At 33.4% G+C, this 21450-nt stretch overlaps 1 protein-coding gene and 1 long non-coding RNA gene across 3 annotated transcripts in view; both read right to left on the minus strand.

The window, feature by feature from the left end:
- The window catches only part of LOC140445136 (death-associated protein kinase related-like), a 467123-nt gene that overhangs the window by 283205 nt on the left and 162468 nt on the right, over positions 1–21450 (minus strand). The window lies entirely within an intron of this gene.
- LOC140446938 (uncharacterized) overlaps positions 1–21450 on the minus strand; it is a 104950-nt gene that overhangs the window by 873 nt on the left and 82627 nt on the right. The gene's annotated exons all lie outside the window — the stretch shown is intronic.

Raw genomic sequence — 21450 nt, forward strand, 5'->3', positions numbered from 1 at the left:
CCGGGACCGACAGTTTTACATGCCCTCCGAAGCACTGTGTCAGTTCAGTTAAATTAGAAATTGACAATTTTGTCGAAGCCGGGATCTGAACCCGGGCCCTCCAACTTGTTAAACTAGTAACATAGCTGCTGAGCTACGGCTGCCACTCCAAGCAGCTGAGCCAAATGTTAAAACTGGTCTTAATAGAGTTATATACATTGTTGTTTTTGTACTTCACGCGATATTTCTTGATATTAGTTCTTAGAAGCTCTTAGATGCTTCTTTAACAGCAGGTTCGCTGCTCTATATAATGTATGTGCCATTTACATAGGAGTTAAAAGCTCTTATTAAATACAGTGTATTAAATATGTTGGGGTTAATTCCAGAAGTTCTTATGACTTTTTCCAAAGTTAAATTAAACAGAGTATAAAAGATTGTGTCACCTTGTCTAACACTATTCTTAATTATTATTGTGGACAGGTTACCACCTGATCGAACTTTTACTTTCTAATTTCCATTATTTTTTTTAAGTTAGTTATCTCGTAATCCAAACTCTTGCGTTGCATTGTACATGCCTTCCTGTTTATAAGTTGATTTAAAATCAACAAAGATATGGTTCTTTTCCAAAAGTTGTCTCAGTATTCATATTTGATCTATTGACTTTTCTTTAGATTCGCGTCGGCCATGCTCACCTCAAAGGATAAGCGACCTCGACCGAGAGTGAAACGCCTCTCTACAATGACAAGGTCTTACGGTTCTGAGACAAATAAAACTATCAAGAGGACAAAAATAGAATGCGTTAGAGGTCCAGGTTATTGAAAACTAAATATAATAAATATTCCAACTAATAATCGAAGATAAAATTTAAGGGAAAAGGAAGAAAGAGAAAACAAAGATCGAGGCAGAAGAAAAATATCTGGGCTAAAAAATGTCGGTCACAAATATTAATTACAATAAATAAAGTGTTTGTAAAATACTAATATACCTATATTATCAATATACCTAAGTACGTTCCATTAAGGTATGTATTTAGGGAACAAAAAGATCATTTTCAACGATCTCAGAAACCATCCTAGTAGACTATTAAGAGAGTTGAGAGAGTATAAAGAAAACCAAAGGACAGTACATACGCTGCCCAGACAGCAGCTAGCTGGATATAGAGAAGACCCAGAACAATGTAGAAATGATAGCCATGCAATAGTCGAATGTAACAGAAGGCCCAAAAAATATCCTATCCTTTTATTTTATTTAATTATTTTTATTTTTAATACTTACAACCTTCTGTTGCAGCAGCCATTCAGCGCCAATACATTACAAAAAAGTAGAGTGCACAGCATAGGCAGAAAAATTGTCCAGCTAAAAGGCCCTTCAGGTAGGTCAAAACGATTAAGTTCGCGGAACTTGAGCATCGAGGTCACGTATCGACAAACGTGGGCTTGATGGTCAGGCCCTTCGGGTTCTCAGCCGACGAGGAGAACAAAAATTATTTTGCCAATTCGGTGGCTGAGTGACCGAGCACACACAATCCGGGGCGGGGAGTCACCAACTTAAGTCGGTGACTCGCTGTCCAGAACACCCATTTTGGGACACAAGTCCAGTCATGTAAAAATTAACTTCAGTCACTCATAGGGAGAAAAGCTTTTCTAGCTACCCCTAAAATCAGGTGGCTTGACCACATAAAGTAAAACAGAGGATGTCCCATACCCTGGGCATCCAAAGTAACTTTCAGTACAAAGCCTCCTCATTCGTTATGTCCTGCGATGGGGAGGGGTGGTTGGTTATAGCTTGGGGATCAGATAGGTACCACTCCATTACTGAGTGTGACCGGTTTGATCTTCGGACATGTGGGTCCCACTGTTCCATTGGAACACACATGTCACTCGGAGCTGGGGTTCAACAAAAATTGTGTGTGTTTGTAAAACTCACAACAAGCAACAATTTTTTATATGTTCATAAAACTGAAATAAAACCGAAACAATAGTGACCAAGGTTTTTTTCCTGAAGTTATAAGTGCGTCTAGTCAAGAAGTTGTATTTATTATATCCTATCCCTAGATATTCTTAAAACAATAGATGTGTTTCAAAACGCAGCATTGCGTATTTGTTTGGGTGCCATGAAATCGACGCCTATTAATGCTCTACATGTGGAAACTCTAGAAAATCCCTTAAGCTATAGAGGAGATAATCTAAATCATTACTGTGATACAACCAAAGTACCATCTAAATTCTTCTATTAGTTCAGATATTTTGAGGTCATGTTTAGCTAGTATTTCAGACTCATTAGTTATTTATACTAATGCCTCAAAGTCTATTGTTGGAACTGGGTGTACTGAAAAATTTTATTATATTGATGTGCTGGTTTTGCAACTAAGCGACTCATATAATATTGCTTCCCAAATGCATCCCAAGCTGCATTCTTCTTTTTTTTTTATTTTATCAATTTCAGTTTTTTAACCCATAACTTCGAAATTAAGCTATTTATGATGTAACCCTCCCTAATTACCACCCATTTTATACAGATTGGTCGCCAGTCTTGGTATTTCGCAACACTGTTGCATGTCTGTATCACGTAAAAAAAATTAGAAACGCAAAAAATATTAAACTGCATTGTTTAATGACCGCAATAAGTAAATCTCCCCGTATAAAACATAATCCATTATGAAACCTTCCAGGCGCAAAAAGCAGCAATAAACTTCAGCCAACTGACATACAGTTCTTGTCCGTTGACATTTTAAAACCGTGTATTAGTTTCTTTTGTTGAAAGGAATATATGATCGTTTGTTGAAGGAAATATACAAAGGTAATTAAAACGGTATTACTAACGTTATGTCTCTCTCGAACGTGCGACTATACCAGGCGGATTGCATTAGGATGATCGAAAACAAAGAAAAGAACGGAACCGAGGAATTTGCAATAAACTAATTGGGTTTTATAGATGTTAGTATGCTAAAAATGTGTTAGAAAATAAAAACGGGATCTTAAAAAAGCACTTCATTAACTTAGTTTAAAATGGCTGCTCGTTTCCGTACGAATAATTTACAACTATGATTATGTATAACTTGACAACTTGACGACTAATATGTCACTTAAGTTCGGTATGAATAAATAGACAAAAAATTTGTTAGCATATCATGCGAACGAACTGGCAGGTTAGGTTAGGTTAGGTCATGTGGTTATGACTCATTTGGGATGATTTCATTATCGTATAAGCTTAGGCTTCCGTGAAAACACATTTTTATGAATCTGCAACTAAATTCAGAATTTTTTTTAACATCTAGGATTTTTTACAATCTCTTTTACAATAAAAACAATAAGTACAATTGTTTGTCTTTACAATGTCAGAAAGATGTAAGGTCCAGTGACTAGAGCATCAGAACACAAATAGTGACATACGCGAACACGAATACTAAAAGCGGCACAGATCACAATGACTGGGCTCTGTTGAAGGCGTAGCTTCCACTACTGTAGACACTGTCAGGATCGGTTTGGTAGGTCCAAGAGATCATCGCTTCATTCTCTTCGCCTGCTGGTTGTTGATAAGATTGTGTGAAAGGGTGTTGCAATTTTCAAAATAAAAAATGTTGCAAAATTCATAATTGTAGTCTTTTCGTCCATATATGTTTGGTCCATGTTCATTGTCTGTCCAAATGAATGCCTAGATATTTTACGTAATCCTTTTGGAGTAAAGGATGTCCATCGAGTAAAGTAATATGTGTAGATTTTGAGGGGTTTACTTTAATTCTCCAGAATTTAAACCATTCATTAGTTTTGTTTAGATGTAGTTGCAGTATGTCTGATGCTATTGCTGCATTACCATGAGATGTAAGGAAAGCAGTATCATCTACAAATGTTGCAAGCCTTAGGTTATTGCTTGTTGGCAAGTCAACCGTATATATCAGGTACAGGATCGGTCCGAGCACACTACCCCGAAGTAGACCAGATAGGATGTGGTAGAGTTTTGTATATGCTTCACTATACCTTACTAGATATCTCTTCTCTGTATGGTATGATTTAAGCAGTTTGAAATAAGTGTAAGCTAGATTTTTCTTTAACTTTTACAGAAGTACTGTGTGCCACACCTTGTCAAAACCTTGAGAAGCATCTAAAAAGGCTGCAGTATAGTATTGCTTATTTTTGAGACTAGTTCTTATTGTTGTGTATAATCTGTGAACTTATTGTATTGTAGCGTGTCGGTTACGAAATCCAAATTGATGGTCATGTATGAGACCCTTTTTGTTCAATATTGGTTTGATTTTTCTCAACAAAAGTTTTTTAAAAACCTTAGAAATGGTTTGGAGCAGACTTTTTATCTGGACCTTGCATTACGAATAATGCTCACATATTTTACCTCATGTGGAACCTGGATTTCATTTATTCCAACTGAAATATATTATCTATCCACTTTTATAAGTGGAATTAATGTGAATCGATTTCGTTTCGTTCAGCTTGATTATCCATGCTTTAGTCTAATTGTTAAGATAGTATACAGTAATCCTGCGGGCTCTGTACTGCTTCTTCATGATTATTTGCAACTGGAAAAATTGCCTGAGAGATTGGTTTAACAGATCCTCTGCATCTCTTTTCCGAGCTGCCGTCAACAAAATTACTATAGCCAATTTGATAGCTAACGCTCGATAATCGAGCTCGGCACATGAAGAAGAAAGAAGAAGAAAAATTGCCGTGTCATCAGCCCAAATAAGACTTTTTTTTTCGCCGGAAATGTTTATTTTGATTCCAGCTTGCCCTCGATTTTTATGTTCTATCTTTTACCGAAGCATAATGATTGAGTAAAGGTCAAGACTGTTTTTTGATTGTCAATATCTCGATACCTAATATCTGATTAGAAAAGTTCTTACATATTCGTAATAAGCGCCATAAAATAATGCACTTTTAACAAAAACTGATTTTGTAGATATTAAAAATTTAATCGTCGATATATCAGGATGTGTCCTTAACAATGATGCCATTAAATACAGTAATAATTCATTCCTATGACTCTGGAGCTGCAAAGAAACTGGGAATAAAGAAATTTATTAATATAATTTCGTCACGAGATAACAACCGTTGATTAAAAAGAATAATATTGTAAAATAATGACTGGCAGTAGTTCTCTTGCATAACTTGAAAATGGTTTATTTATTTAATCACCTAGCAAGAGCATTACCGACTTATTAATTACTTTAGAAACATAATTACATAACGCTATTGAAAAAATAAATAATACCGTTACATATAATGGATAAATAAATATCAAGATATAGGTGTGTGTTTTTCTAGGCGAAGATAATAAAGAATGGCCAATAAATTAAAAGATTGCAATAAACAAAAAATATCTTAAAAATTAAATTATCCGTTGGTGTGAAATTGAGTATTGTTAAATATCTGTATACGCAATATGCCAACCTACCGACCTGGATTCAGAATGTAACACAGTCCATAGACGGAGGTATAGATTACATTGTAAGATTCGTTAATATATGAAGTGTTTTGTTTATTAGATAATAAATAATCGGAATCTCCAATTTATTTTGGTATTGTAATGGTTTGGAAAATTATTTAAATTAAATTTATTTAATTAACTTATTAATACAATGTAACAGGCTCTGATAACCAATACTGAAAGAAGTCATCAATAAGAATACACAATTAGATCAGACGCATCAACTATAGATGACTCCTAAATTCGTTTAAAAATCTATAAATCGATAGTCCATTCTACAAAAAAAAATCCTTGTAAAAATATTCTAACGTAGACAGTATAAAAGAATTTTGACAATCGATGAAATTCATGAACATTGAAATAATATATCCAAAAATTTTCATGTTCATTTCCTAATGTGGGTAAGGCCTAAATTGCTAAATGTTCTCCTAAACATGACTGTACTTTTGTGTTAAATGTGTAATTTCTCTTATTGGATAGTATGTAGTTTCTTAGATGAGGTGTATTTCATTTGTAAACAATTAAATTTTAATTGTTGTATTCCAGTTGTTCGGAGGTTTGTTCTTGGAAAATTTTATATTTGAAAGAAATATTAGGTTATAGTGCATTCGCAATCGCCACGCAGTAATACAATTGTAGAAACAAGCAGTTTCAGGTGTGAGTGCTTTTATTATTATTTAAAGGGTAGGTACATAACATGGGCTTTTAAAAATATTTAAGGTAGTTATACAACACCTCCAGTAATATCAAAGTTTTATACCTGTCAAAGACTTAAAAAAGTATGCATTATCGGTTAATGAGAATGTAATTATAAGAATTGTTTATAATTTCGTAAGAATTAAACATCCTTCGGTTTCTGTTGACGACATTGTTGAAAAGACAAGTAATATGACAGGTGTATATAAATAAACGATATGTAAAATTCGAACTGAACTAAAAAAAGGGGATTACTATTTAAATGGGAATAAGCCACATTTAAAGGTGATAAAGTGAGAACGATTTCCGAAGTGGAAATTGAAACGTCAATAAATGTATTTTAACCTTTAAATGTGGCTTATTCCCATTTAAATAGTAATTAATTTAAAATGCCACAAGAAAATAGCTTCAGAACAATATTAAAAAAAGGGGGCTGTTAAACGTCCAAACGACAATGCAGGAGGTAAAAAAGTTAAATTTACTGAACAAATTAAAACCGGAATAAGAGGAAAAGTATTAACGAATTTTATTTTAAAAAAGTGCACTTGGCAAAGTTTTGGATGCAATCAATGAAGATCCATATCTCCCTAAAATGTGACAGACAAAAACATTGAAAACTTAAAGAGAATTGAAGTTCAAGTGGGCAAAACATGACAGAAAAAAAAACTCTTATTAATACTGAGAAAATTGTTTTACTAACATGAAAACTATAAAAATGTTATAATCAAAGAGAATGCCTAGAAAAAGATAGCATGTTCAGTTGGAAAATAAATATATCGTGTTTCTAACATCGTTCCTTTTCTAATAATTCCAGCTGTAGCCATTCTTCTTCTTCTAAGAGAATTATACTTAAAAGATCAGTGTTATTCATTTTGTCGGTATCAGTCAACTAAACAACTTAAACCATGCCAAAATAAAACACTCTACATTGCGACTGCGATAGAACTAAATCGCAGGCGCAAACCGCAGCCGCTCGGGCCGCACCAACTAAAGCTGTACCTTTGAAAAGTTCCTTATTACATGTGACCAGGAAAAATTTGAAAAAGGCGATTTAACATGTGTTAAAAGAAGAATAAAACATGTGGAATTTGTACAAAATCTTGACTGTTGTTCATACAGTGTCACCGGTAATAATATCAGTTAATAATAACTTATCAAGAGAAGTAGTGATTCAGAGACTTTCAGGTTTTCTGATCTTGGTAAAAGGCCATTGTTATATTTCCTCAATACCGGTTCAATACCAATTCCTCAATTCACAACGTTTTTAGCGGCCAACTCTATATAAATATATATTTTCTTTCAGCCGCCCGTCCTGAAAGTTCCTTAAAATTTTGTTTTATTACTACGTATCGACTGCAAAAAAATTATAAGTTAGGTTAGCTGTTTGCCTTCGTTTTTCAGTATTTCTGATACACATTTTTATATTAAATATATTATTTGCTAGTGAGCAGTTTAGACACACAGTAATATAATTTTCTTTTAAATGTAATGGGTTATACCAACATTATACTGCGTATTTATTAAAGTTTGTCCAAAATAACTGTCTAAAAAAATTGTCCAAGAAAATAATCCGCATCGTTATTACGTCAAGTTTACATAACTTTTCCTCATATTTCACGGTTCGTAAGTCCGTTACACGCCTGTTAAGCGATCGTTTAAAGTAACATTAAAAAGTGAAGAACGAGTTCGATTACGGAATCTGTTCTTTGACGTGATAAACCATTTTAAACCGTATTGTAGTTTATGAACAAATACTATCTTCGACATGCTTGATTAATTTTGGCCCTGAGAAACGCCGTATAGCAGCGAAAATATTACTGTTGTAATACGTTTATCCTTTGAGATCGTAATTCTAGTCCTCGACCTATCAAGTCTATTATTTCCTTAAACTTACATTTAGTATAATGATATAATTAAATTATTTAACCTTACTTATTGGTACAACGCTAAAAAGATCAAAGAAAAGATTTAGGCTTTTGCTTCGTGAGATTTGATAGATACCCTTTCTATAAATATAGTTAGGGATAAATGGCAGGGTAATAGATAATATTCATCGTATTATACGGAAACATTTAAAAACTTTAAAAGAATTTATCTTATTAAAAGTAAAACTAAAAGTAGTTAAAATAAAGAAAAACTCCAGATACTAATGAATATACTCACAAAACGGAACACCAGAATGGGTTTGTAACTTAATACCATAAAAAGACGAGTCTTACGTGACCATCAAACTCTTAATGTTAATGTCAATGGAATCAAACTGCAAACCGTTCAAAAATTTGATATTGTCAGAATTTCTGAGGTCCAAGTTGGAAGGACTTTATTAGAGAATAATTGACTTAATTCTCCGTCGTATAAGACTGACTTGGGCAGCCTTCGGCAAGCTGATCCATATTTTCAAATCGTCTGATATACCAATATGCCTTAAAAGAAAAACGTTTAATCAGTGTGTTTTGCCAGTGTTAACTTACGGTGCCGAAACGTTGACCATGACAAGGAGAACAGTTCAAAAGATCCGTGTGTGTCAAAGGGCGATGGAGCGTGCTATGTTGGGCGTTTCACTACGAGACAAGATCCCAAATCGCCAGCTACGACAAAGAACAGGAGTGGCTGATGCAGTAGAGAGAGTAGCAACACTAAAATGGAACTGGGCAGGTCACGTGGCTCGAATGACAGACAATAGATGGACAAAGCGGATACTGGAATGGAGACCAAGAGATGATGCCTACCGAAGTAGAGGTCGTCCACCAACACGTTGGACTGACGATCTAAAACGTTGTCATAGGAATTGGATGCAAGAGGCACAAGATCGAAATAGATGGAAAATTATGAGGGAGATCTATGTCCAGCAGTGGATAAGCGAAGACTGAATGATGAATTGACTTAATTACATAAAATTAACTTACCAATAATAATAATATATGATTGCTTTTTAACAATAACACACATTCTATGATAATATTAAAATTAACTTATTAGTAGGTCCATAGCACTGAAATTGAAGAAGATATAAAGGGAGAAAATATAGTCAGATATATAAAATCTCTTCGCTTATAATAGATAGGACATATACAGAGACGCCCACACAGATATGCTGGGAAGATTAACTAACTATGACCCAGGTGTAGAGAAAGGCCTTAAAGAAGATGGCTGGATGATGTAGAAGATGATATAAGAACAATGAATGTTAAAGAATGGAAAGTTCAGTGCAAGGACAGGAAGAAATGGAAAAAAAATCACGATAGCAGCAAAGACAGACAGCAAGCTATAACTGACAGAGGAAGAATCCACCTCACCCAAGAATAGGATTTTAATTAGCTATAACCCCTAGGGATTGTAAAGCTTAATGAATGAATGAATGCATGAAGTCCATAGCAAATATCGAGGAAAAACAAGAGAAAAATCTCATAACCCTGTGACCTCTTTACTCTCGGGCAACATTTTGTATATAAAACCTCATATGTTGGACATCAAAATATTGTATAACCACCTCTTTTACTATAGATGTTATAAGCTGGAGTAAAAAGATCATGAGAAAAGTCGCCACGTTGTTTTCAATAGTGAAAACAAGGAAACTTAATAATAACAAAAAAAGTAAGAGATTAAAAAAAGGAATTTGTTACCTAGACTATCAGTTCTGTCTGAGTCGGTACAAAAAAATGCAAAGACTTACCTTACTATATAATATTTAAAAATTATATGGCCTTAACTATGTATCTTTTCAAGGTATTTATGAAAAACAGTTTCCAAATTTATGTAAAACAAAAAAAATTGCACTAGTTACTCCCGGAAAGGAAATGAAGTGTTAAGAAGAATGAAGTCGTTCTTCAAAAGAAGTTGAAAGGAAAATATTACAAAAACAACTGCAATATCTTGGACATATAACGCTTGGAGAAAAATAAGGCCCCTAGCAATTGATAACCCAATGCTAAATAGACAGAATGAGTAGAGGAAGAAGATAAGTATTTTGACTGCAAAACCTGAGAGATTGGTAGAATTTCTACAGTTGTAGGTAGCTCAAAAAACATGTTATGGCAATTGTGACAGAGTGTTTATGATGATGGCCAATCTCCGCAACAGGGATCACAATTGAAGAAGAACTGAATTTTTAGCATGAATAAATTAACGTAATAAGTGAAAGTAATGCGCAGTAAGCTATTTTCTTATATTAAATCAAAAAAATTCATAACAGCACACTAAAAGTATCTACAAATAAATTATACAAAAATTGAGAGAAAATTATTTTGAGCAATAAAAATAATACTAGTATACCATCCCGACACAGTAAAGATTTGGTCTAATATTTAGTTTATTCCCAATCACGACATTAAATGTACTTAAAAGCTACTAAACTACGGGAATGCTGAGTTTTTGAAATTACAAATAAGGTATCGCCAATGCGTTTGCACGCACGCACCCACACGTACACGAACACAAGCACCCATACGTACGCGATCGCACAGACACGTACACGAACGCACACACACACCCACACACGCACGCACACACAAACATTTACCATGGTCCATAAGCAACTCACAGACAGCTACATATTACACAGATTACTCAACACGATAATTGTTCTACAACAGGGAAGAAAATGTTGCCTTAAGCAATGCCTCCCAGAGAACTGACGAACTTTGGGGGATTACAGCCTTAGCACTGTTAGCGTGCCTGCCGTCCCTGATAGTATTTCGTTATAACTCGTGAGAACAAAGATGGACAACGAGATGATAAAAGAGAAAATATATCCCTATAAAGTAAAATAGAATTAGGCCGCAACGAAACTTGTTTGACAAGTGATAATATGTATATTATTATATATCTATCGACGCATGCTTTAAAAACTCACACAACGGACACTTCAAACCAGTAGCGTTATGCGCTAGTTTTTTTTTATTTTATCTTTGATACCTCGCGATTTTAACAGCTGGCAACACTAATTTTCGACCATTTTTTCTCAGGCAACCTTATCATCATATTAATAAAAAAATGAATGAATTTAATTTGATATAAAAAAACATGCATATAGGTCATCCATCAGCAGCGAATTTAATTTAAAAAATAAATGAACGAAATAAAATTTTTGTCAAAACATATCGAAACAAACTTTTGGAATGTAGTTGTTTCTAATTAACGTTTTCAAACATTAAAATCAATTGCTATTGATATTAATTATTCAAACGTTTATATTCATTTTCTTCCCCTTTTCCACCTTTGATTTACTATTTTTTCTCGGTATTCTACTTTGGTTTATCGATTATTCCTTTTATCTTTAATAGGCTATTGATTATGTACTTTAGAAAGGAACTAGAATATCAAAGGTGTTTTATTGTTTGATAATATGGTCAATGGACCCCAAATATGAAAAAACCAGTGCAAAACTTTGAAAAATCGTATCTGGGATATTATCAATTCTAAAATCTTTTACCAAACGACATTTTCAAGAGAAAGAAGTTTTTTTGTGAAGTAATGCCTAGAAAATAAAAAATCGTGTTTTTTGTGTTTTTTATTCGTTTTTTGAATATATTTTTGTTAAAAAAAATTATTTTTTTTACTTTAGAAGATATTTCGATAGGAAATTTAATTTTAAACAACTTTTCTGTAGATGTGTATGTACGAAAAGTGCATAGAGTTCATCTTAATGCACCCTAGTGCATAGGAACTAATTCAGTCCTTTCTCATAGACGAACCTCTTTAAATAATAGCACTCCACGGCTTTCATAATTGGGGGTCCATTGACCATATGAAACAATAAAACCACTTTAACGTTATAGTTCCTTTTAGCCCCTTTTTGTTGGGCATAATAGCCTATAATGATACCTACTAAAGTTATTTAATTATTTATAATTTATTTTCACGTTTCAATTTCCACTTCGAAAATCCTCCGAAAAATGCAAAATTACGATTTTCAAGACCCAAAATACAAGAAAAAAATATCATTTTTGAATTCACCAAGGACCTAAATTCAAACATTGCTCTATTATTTCCCGATAAGTATTTTGAACTTATTTCATATTAAAACATTGTTTTTTAATCATTAATGAAGCTATTATTAAAGGACGGGCGCTCGGGCTGCGGCGTGTATAAGAGGGAGAAAGAAGAACTATGGCACACATTTTTGCTGGGTTAATTCATGAGAGCGCCCGCCCTGCCATACGCGCTTCATTAACAATTAAAAAACAATGCTTTAAAATGAAATAGCCCAAAATTTTCATCAAGAGTTGATACCAAAAGGTTTGAACTTGAATTTAGGCACTTTTTTAATTGTGTTTTTGAGCCTTGAAAATCGTAATTTTGCGTTTTTTTTTAATTCTAAATTGTTTATAACTCGAAAACAATCAAGTTTAAAGAAAAAATACAAGAGGCCTATATTGTGCAAAATGATCCAAAAAATTAAAAAAAACATTGTTCGGACCGAAAAAATGTATTATTACAATCTCTATATAAACAAATTTGAACAACTTTTCGTCTGGGCGACCTCTTGAACCTTATTTTTGGGGTATCTCATGAGAGTGATTATGCAAAAAAATCTCATGGGATATTTTTCCGAACGAACCCTAGCTTTTCGCCTTGTCTAAATGCCATATAAAATTGTCCAGAAGCTATTAATATAAAAAATTAATAAAAAAGATTTGCTGAGTTAATGGATCATAGTACAAAGTATTTACATACTATGCAATAACAGCGGTAAGTAAACAATATGCAAATTGTATTTCGGTCTCGGTAAAAAGATGCACGTGTCTTTTTATTGCAATTTTTTGCTTCAATGCCATTAACATTTTTACCCTTGGACGTATATCTTTAATCTGTATCTTCTTTGAATAATAAAACATGATTTTATGGTTTGGTATATTTATAACTATTACCTTGTATGGTGAATTTTAATAAAATTTTCGAGATATTTTACCAGGAAACAGACCAAAATTTATAGTTTATTTAAATAAATGCTCGGAGTCAAGGAAGAACGCTAGTTTAGAATTTATTGCTCTACGTTTACAGCTAACTTTTTAAATAATATTTATAATTTATTTTTAGATGTTTTCAGAATATATTGTCCAATTTAAGTACTTTGAAAAAATAAACGATTTAAAATGACAAGAGTCTCAAAGTTCTCAGGAGAAAATTGACACACGGCAAAAAAGAAATAATGAAATTAAAGGATAAATATGGAAATATCATCACCAACAGAGATGAATTACTAAGGGTAGTAGAAAATTTCTATACCGAATTATACAGGAGTCTACAAAACCATGATGAGAAACTAACAGAAAAGATAGAAAATTCAGGAAAAAGATTAGTCAACCAAGGATCGGAATTGATGCCTGATATACGAGTATCAACAGACGAAATAAGGAAGGCACTGAAGAAAATGAAAAGAAATAAAGCCCCGGGAGAAGATAGTATCGTTATAGAAGCCGCAAAGATTGGAGGAGACAGACTTTTAGAGAATAAAAAGAAATTGTTCAACTTATGTCTGCACCAAAGTCAAACACCTACAAGATGGCACAGTGGACTTACCATTTTATTACACAAAATGGACGATCCAACAGACCTGGAGAATTACCAACACGTAACCTTGTTAAATAACCTCTACAAGTTATTCACAAGAATAATAGCAAATAGACTGGAAACAAAATTAGATTTTTACCAGTCTAGGGAACAGGCAAGTTCTAAAAAAAAAACTTTGACACCAACGACCTCCTTCACCGAATAAAAGGGATTATAGAAAAATCCATCGAATACAACCGACCATTGGTCCTGGGTTTCTTTTGAAAAAGAATTCGATACGATAGAAATTAACAGCGTAATGAGAGCGTTGGAGGAAAGTCGCATAGATTATAATTACTCCAAAATGATCGCGAATATGTACACTAATGCAACCATGACCGTAAGACTACACAAAGATATAAACTGTATAAAAATCAAAAAAGGAATCAGACAAGGAGACACGTTATCTCCCAAACTCTTTACCGCAGTTCTGGACAGGCTTTCAAAAAATTGGAGTGGGAAACCGAAGGAATCAATGTCGACGGCGAAATTCTCTCCCACCTACGATTTGCGGACGACATTGTTCTGATAACAGAAACAGATAACTTAAAAGAGATTGGAACTATGCTTACTGAGTTAAATGCCGTCTGTAATGAAGTTGGTTTGAACATAAATTTTGGAAAGACACAATAATGAGAAATCTGGTACCAAGCGAAAATCCAAAAGTCGACTGCAACGAAATAGGATTAGTTCATAAATTTAAATACTTAGATCATGAAATCCAAATTGCCAGTGACAATCAAACTGCTGAACTGCAAAGAAGAATCACTTAAGCATGTGCCGCATATGGAACTCTATCAAACATCTTCAAGAGCATCATGTCAAATTATTTGAAAAAGAAGAGGTTCGACTAATGTGTGCTTCCAGTTATGACTTACGGCGCCGAAACACTTTCCTTAACCCAGGCTAGAGCAACCAAACTCTTTAGAGACAGGGATAAAACCAAAGAAATAAGAAGGACAGGCGCCACAGATGTCATAGAGCGCACAGTATGGCTGAAGTGGAACTGGGCGTGCCATGTGACTAGAATTAATGACGGGCGGTGGGCCCAAAAAATTACAGTGTGGAGACTACGAGCAGAGGTAGGCCACCTACACGATGGACAGACGACGTCAAAAGAATCGCTGGGAATTGGCTACAGGAAGCTTAAGACCGCCAGAATCGGAAGAAATTAGGGGCTCTATGTTCAAATTTAGAGGCAGAAGGCTGGATGATGATGAAACATTTGAAATTTACTTTTACTGAAATTTACCAGAATATTTTGTCCAGTGTTTGACGGTTTTGCCACGAAGTTCTTTCGAATTACACCAATTGACGTAAATTTTGACAGTACACCAAAGCGATATCCAAGATGTCACATAGAACATCCAACATGCGATCAATGTTGTATATTTTATAACAGCGTACATCTGTAAAACGCAACATAAGAATGTCGCATATATCATAAATAGAATACATAAGCGTACCAATTCTGGATCTTCAGTATTTGAAATGTCTTCAAGTGAAGATGTAATTGTAGCTTGGCAATTTCTAAGAATACGTCAGAAAAAAAAAATAAAAGAGAAAAATGCATCGATATTGGATTCATCTGCTGCTTGAATTTAATATATGGCATAGTCAAGCAACTGTTTCACAAGAACGATAGATATTTAGTGGAAACTGTATGTCGTAATATAGTGAAACAAGACACTCATTACCGAAAGGCAATTTCTTCAGAAACACAGAAAGTCAGAAGAACGTTTATAATTAACTTTAATAAACAAAGAGATACATATTAACCGGCGATATTTATTGGATATTGAGTGTTTCGTGTTGCGTATTGGATATCGCCTTGGTGTACGACACTAAGTAGAGCCGGATTCTCACGAGTGGCGTATTTGACAAATACACCAATAATGGTTACTTGGCGAGTCGGCCAATATAATTTTGTCCTTTATAAGTAAACCGTTCACACGGCGTGTACGATTAACAACTGTGCCAACAACAAATATGCCAGTAAACTATTAAATATTGAACATTCCAGTGTGAACCACGATGGATAGTGGCCATTTTGAAAATATTGTCGTGGCTTCTGCAACTTTTGTTGTAGTGAGTGCATGCTATTTAAAACCGAAAAAGAAAAAAATATGCAAGAAAAGAAGGTGGTCGATGGTTTTTTTAAATAAAAGTCGGGAAAGGTATGTGTATACCTAGATAATTTCCCATTTTAATTTTATTTCATTTTGGAAGACTCACTACTTATATTCGCTTTTGTAGATACAGTGCCACTCACATGTTACAAGATATCGACAACGTACGAACGAGTATCGCAGGGATCAAGTTATATTCTTCCGCTATGCGCTTTTGACTAGGGCTGAATCTGCCACTCCTTTTATGTTGTGGAAATTCAAAAGTAGTTGCAAAATAATCACAAAAATATAATAAAAACGAGTATCTCAAAAATATTTTAGAAGTAATTTTTGGATATACATCTAATTTTTCGTAAAGTTAGTTTAAAAAGTAGATTTACTATCATCGAAATATGTTCATTAATAAACAAATTTCGTAAAAATTTTAAAGAGCATATTTTGCTACTCTCTAACGGCTTTAAGCAATGAAGTTTTCTTTGACCTTGAATCAACCAATTTGTACTGCTATGTCTTTCCATGTATATGGACCCCCTAAATATCATCGTACGTGGGCAATATCACTGGTCGAACCAAATAAGTATAGAAAACAGATAAATTGCCGATGAGATCAATAAGAGTTTAACGACACAAAATGTAAAGTATGAATCACCGAAATCCCTTTAAATTACCAAAAGACATGTTAACACAAACAACAGTGTTTGTGTCTGAAAATTGATCTGAAGCAGGTAACATTTGAAGGACACCAAGTTAAAAATAATCTTAATCAGATATAAAAAAAAATTGGAAAATACAAGAGAACGGATACAAAGATGTAATTTTATAAAACAATGACAATTCCAACAAATCTATATGGAAGCACGTACCCTAAGGGTCGTTCAAGTATTACGTAACGGTGCAGTGCGCTACAGGGGCGGGAGGGGTGGTTTTAACAACGCGTTACGTAAAGAAAAACTTAAATCTCCCAAGTTGTCAATAGAATTCATACTGAAAATCATTCATCAAAAGTTGAGCTAGTTAAGCTTTTTAATGATGTATATACTACTGATGCAATACCTGAAATATATGAAATATCAAACACCATTTTCACAGATGCCACCAAATATTTTTCTCAGGATCCTTCGTTCAAATATAAGCAGGAGATTTTCATCTGCCTTGGAAATGGTGCATGTCTCCGACCCATATGTCAACACTGGGTCAATAACGGAGTCGTTAAAATTGCAATGGATAAATCCATAAGTGGTAGAAGTATCAGCATGGGTGACAATTTTCCAATGAGGCAAAAACCCGACAATCAACAAGCAACATTGCTTTTATAAAGGATGAAGAGGAAGCCTTTTATGTATGTATTATATGGTATGTTCTCTTCGAATTTTTTTAATGTATCACTTCTTCTATCTTTTAAACTTCCTTATTTAGTGACAATACATAACCTTATTCCTTAATTAGTGACAAACCTTTTATTAGAATAAATGTTTATAAGTGAAGTAAAAACAAATCACCGCCTATTTTCACTCAGATATCTTTTTCCTAAGCACAACTTTCTCGATAATTTTTTAAAATATCTTTATGTATATAATTAATTCAATCAAAGTTGTTGCATATTATCAAGAACGAAGATTTACTTGACAGCTGAAATCACCGTCGTCGCCGTCTCGCAAAACAAGCACTTCAGCTATGAAGTCAACATTCAAAACAACCGCCAATTAAAAAATACAATTAAACAGTGAAAGTAATCGGATAAGAAACGTTTTATTGCAAATTTGACCTACACACTACATACTACTAATACCGGTCTTGTCGCTCGGAATGAGGAACATACTGGACAACAACAACAAAAAAGAAGAAATAGAAAAATTTTAATTTACGATCGTGTACACCGGTTCAAGTTCACCGAAGACGCAGAAAACATTTTAAATTTTCCAAATGGACGATATTTAGAGATTTTAACAACACTATCCTGCGATTTATCCTTGCAAAATATAATAATTATGACGTATATTTTGTCGAAGATAGCAAAGTAAAACAAGAAAGGAATTTACCTTTTTAAATTTTGCTCTAAAAGTAAATTGAAAACAAACTCCATTTTAACAGATACGCGAGTTAAAAAGTACAGTGTTATATGAAAGAATTTAAATAATTAGGTATTTATGGAATGATCATATAAGCCGAATGACAAATAGAGTAAAGACGGCAAGAGATGGTTCCCCAATAGAAAGACGATCAGTAGGAAGACCACGAAAACGATGGAACGACAAATTACTGGAGGGACATTGAAAAACAGACATGAGTCATGTCTATATAAGAAGAAGAAGAAGATATTTATTTAAAAAAAATTCTGGAAAATAAAGTAATAAAAATTAGTAATTAGTAAGTAAATAATATTGAAGTATTGATTGAACGCCTACAAAATCTGCTAGATAAGCTAATAAACATTGGTATCTACTTCAGAAAGTTAAATTTTCCTTAAGCATAGTGTTTAGAAGCAAGGTTCTGAAACTACTTTCTTGTGGCATGTCTAATTTAAATATTATGTTTATATGGGATACAAATCCTGAACCTGAGACAACTCATTGAAAAGTTTAGAGAGTTTCAAGCACCTATGATTATATGCTTCGTTGACAACCAAAAGGCATTTGATTGTGTAAGCTAGATAAACCTGTGGTCCATTTTAATAGAAATGGGCACACCAATGCACCTGGTGACACTTATTAAAAATCTGTACCAGTCCAACAGTACGACTAGATCAGAAGTTCACAAACAAATTCAAGACCGAGAAAGGTATTAGACAAGGATGCGTGTTGTCACCTGACTTATTCAACATTTATGGTGAACATGTCATGAGGATGGCTTTAGATGGAAGGACCGGTGGAGTAACAGTGGCTGGTAAGAAAATCTCCAATTTAAGATTTGCTGATGACACTACAATTATAGCAGCAAATGAGCAAGAAATGTTTAATCTCCTGCGAAGAGTTGAGTACGAAAGCAATAAAGTTGATCTGAAAATCAATAAAGCTAAAACAAAAATAATGGTGGTCAATAAATTCCACACTATTCAACTAACATGTTACAGGAATACCAGATAGTGGACAGTTTTGTCTATCTCGGGTCTAGTATAACCAACGATGGTAACTGTGAAGCAGAAGTTCGGAAACGTATTGGTATGGCAAAAAATACGATGAGTCGCCTAACTAAAGTTTAGAAAGACAGATCTATCTCTCAAAATATCAAGATGAGACTGGTGAATGCCTTTGTATTCTCAATATTTCTATACAGGGCAGAGACTTGGACTCTTCACGGACCCGAGCGCCAAAAAATTGATACCTTTGAGATGTGATGCTGGAGAAGAATGCTGGGCATATCTTGGACAGCTCATAGGACAAACATTTCCATTCTAAACCAATTCGAGATAAAAAAAGGCTGTATATAATATGTTTGCAATGTATTCTACAATTTTTCGGTCGCGTGGTCCGCAGGTGACGATAGTTTGGAGAGATTTATTGTTACTTGAAACGTTCCGGGGAGAAGATCAAGAGGACGATCACCAACTAGATAATCCGACAAAATTACTGGAAACTCATTCTGCGAAGCTCTGAGAGCAACTGAAGATAAAGACCAATGGAGAAAAATTGTTAGGATTATTGGAAGAAATCACGATTCTCAGTAATAAGGATACGACAAGAGAGAGATGGAATTAATCCACAATTATTGGTTGTAATGAAACTCACGTTTTTAACTAATTAGTATTTGACTTTTCGACTTCCACTCAGGAAATCTTTCTCAAAAAGATTATTATAAAAAATCGGAGAAAATGCATAACCAAAATTATTTGTTTTAGGTTACGTCAATTCAAAATTGATACACTTGGCCTCGATATTTTAGGCAGCAGCATGTAAGTGGATAAAAAAATCTGAGGGTGGTATTTTTACCCTATTCAATTCTAATCGTTTTGTGTCTTTTGTGTTTGTGTAAAAAGTATCGTAATTGTAATTATGTAAACTTAGATTTGTGTTTTGTGTTGCATATGTATTGTGTATAAGATTGTAGTTGATGTTTTTCGACCACCTGTTACTCCTGGATTGTTAAACTTTAAAAATAATAAGAGGCAAATTAGAAGGGAATAATACATTGACAACAAAAACCAAACTGAATGTATCAGCTATCATGGAGCTACTAACACTTTGCGCAGACAACACTTATTTTCAACTAGATAGTGTTTTCTATAAGTTAACAAGTAATTTAACAAGATTGAAGAAAGAAAAAAACAAAAGACCACAAGAATACCAGAAGCAGTCATAAGAACGGAATCAAAGATGACAACAATGCCATATGTAAAAGGCTTATCAGTAAAACTGATGAGGATAGGAAACAAGTACAATATAACATTCAAAACATCAGAAAACTTGCGGATTATTTAAATTTCACGCCTTTAAAAAAACTTAAGAAAAGGCAGTCATGACAATCGTTCCAACGGAGATTTTGCCAGCGTTGTCATAGTAGTTCAAAATTACATATTGACATAATATGTCAATATGTACATAAAAATGGCATATTTTAACATTTCATTGTTGCTTGCTTTTGACAGAACATGACTGCTTTGTTAATGGAAAACTTGAATTTGAACTATTTTGCAGAAAATGGGTATGTCATACAAATTATATTTTAATAAATTTACTTAGTAGTTCTTACAAAAACAGTCGGGTAATACGTGATGTTTGGTAAGGTAAAATTAGCTCTTTTCCACAAATTATATATATATATATATATATATATATATATATATATATATATATATATATATATATATATATATATACATTATAAGAGGCATATTCATTCTCGAAGAAACGTTTTTAATCTTTTTGGGAACATGTAATTGGTAACAGAATCCATTTTTAAAACCAATCGTAGTTCAAGGAAGACTATCTTCTATTTTTAGCACACTAGATTCCTTTTGTAATTCATGATACATCTGGAGGGCATTTTTGTTTGTTCATACGCCATTTACGTCACTCGTTAGAAATGCGTATGTGTACCTAAGTCTTACGGTTTTTTCTTGATCGCAGTGCTCTCTGGGGCGCCATTTTGAGTGCAATATCCTGGCAATGTGCACAGCTGGCGCCTACTTACATCTAAGAGTGGTTGAATTAAATAAATGATCGCGAGAGGAAATTCTTAGGATATGAAATCAACAATGCGAACCCGTCGTTAGTATTATAAATAAATTATGTTTCTGTAAAGTGCACATTTATAGTCCAACTTCGCTTCTAATCATTCGTTTTTTTTTTGTTTATTGTGACTGTTGCAAATGTTAAGCGAAATGTTCTTCGTTTTAGAATCATTCTAAAACTGTTTTCTTTGAAATGTTTAACTTAGGTATTATCATTTTATACAGAATTAAACCACAAGTTAATGTAGTGAGAACATTAGCAGGTTAAGATCAGTCATTACTTTTATTTCAGAGTTTTTTGAAAACGATTTTCTAGTTGAAGGTCAAAGTAAATGTAAAATGTAATTATTAATAAATAGGTAATTTTCTTTAACAACTGGAAAAAAAAAGGAATCAACAAAGATATATTGTTTGAATATATATATATATATATATATATATATATATATATATATATATATATATATATATATATATATATATATATAT

Source organism: Diabrotica undecimpunctata, chromosome 7, assembly GCF_040954645.1.
Source record: "Diabrotica undecimpunctata isolate CICGRU chromosome 7, icDiaUnde3, whole genome shotgun sequence".
NCBI lineage: Eukaryota > Metazoa > Arthropoda > Insecta > Coleoptera > Chrysomelidae > Diabrotica > Diabrotica undecimpunctata.